The sequence below is a fragment of the Arachis duranensis genome, chromosome 3 (genome assembly GCF_000817695.3).
Source record: "Arachis duranensis cultivar V14167 chromosome 3, aradu.V14167.gnm2.J7QH, whole genome shotgun sequence".
In the NCBI taxonomy this organism is placed as follows: Eukaryota; Viridiplantae; Streptophyta; class Magnoliopsida; order Fabales; family Fabaceae; genus Arachis; species Arachis duranensis.
The window spans coordinates 121,793,512-121,795,200 of record NC_029774.3 but is presented as its reverse complement, the minus strand read 5'-3'; positions in this window follow the sequence as shown (position 1 = coordinate 121,795,200).

Here is a 1,689-nt window from a genome sequence, read left to right as displayed (position 1 = left end):
CTTATGAGATAAAGATAAACTCTCACCATGAGCATAGAAAGTCCTGGAAAGGTGGAGAATTCATTGCTCTCTCACCTTATTATATAGCATCAACGATACCCGCGGCTCATATATATCAGATTTTTTATACTCCTAGTATTCTTTTACAATATTGATCATTATATGGACAATGATATGGATAATGAATTAATGATAGGGTGTTTAAATTGTCCAAATAAATATAATTACATAATTAAAATGATTTAGCTAAAAAAATTGTTAAAATATTAGTCAAGAGAATAAAAGTAAAAGTTTCTACTAATCATATTCTTAACTAATGTCTCTAAAATTCTTATTAACAATACTCTAATTAAAATAATATTCCTTTTATTCTACTATCATAATTTATAACCAAACTACTTTATTTAATTTCACATATCCTGAAAAAAGCAGATGGTAAAAAAATAAGAACTAATTAATACCATGGATTGGACAAGATTTATAATTTGTAAAGGGTTTGTTTGAAAATTTATAAATTAGAATTTATTTAAGAATTATAATTTTTTTATTTTGGAATAAATAAAATAGAATGATTTGAATTTCTTTGACAGGAGTCACTCAGACGTATAAAGACGTTTTTCAATAATTAAAATTTAACACATATAATCGATTAAATCGTGTTATTTTTGTTAAAATTAGGCTAGACAAATTAATTTAATCGAAAAATGGTGAATCAAATCTTGAACTGGTCTAAATTAATATTATTTTTTATAAAAAATAGTATTTTAACCATTCTCTATAATAAAAGTATTGTAGTCATTTTTTATAAAAAAAAATAATATTAATTTAGATCAATTCAAGATTTGATTCACCATTTTTTCGGTTAAATCAATTTGTATAGCCTAATTTTGACAAAAATAACATGATTTAATTGATTATATATATGTTAAATTTTAATTACTGAAAAACATCTTTAAAAAAATATGTTTTAGGCGTCTTTATCTAAATGGCTCACTTTTTGAGAATTTAGATTTTCATTTTTCTTTTATTTACAAATCAAATAAAAAGGTTTGATTTTAAAATTAATTCTCACACTAAATAAATTTAATATATTAAATGTCAAAAATATTTCTATTTATAATTGATTATTCTAATTTTGTCTAATACCTGTTTAGTTCCCTTTCTTCTCTTTATTAAGGACAAATATAAAAGAAGAAAATTTATCTCTGCATATTTCATTATTTTTTGGTCGGCTTCGACAGATAGTATCGAAACGAGTTTGTACTAAAATTTTAAGTATCGAAGAGTAGATACAATTTTTTTGAAAAAGAGTGAACTCGATCTAAAAATTATTTTATTACGGTGTCAAAACAATTTTATATCGACATTACTAGTGACAGAATTATAAAAAATAATAAAAGAATAAATAATTAAATAAAGAGAAAAATAAATGTTTGAAATATTGATTAAAGCAAAATAATAACAAAAATTTAAAGAAAATAAAACGAAAATAAATTAAATAAACAAAAGCAAAACAAACTAGAATTTTGACTCCTAAGACTTACATGCACTTGTATTCCATGTTTTTTCATTGCATTGCGAATACTGAGAATTTTATGAGTTTATGTGATGATCTAGTGTTCTTAATTGAAGTCCCAGAATTCTTATAAATTTCTACTATTTATAGATCATGAACTTATTTTGGAATAT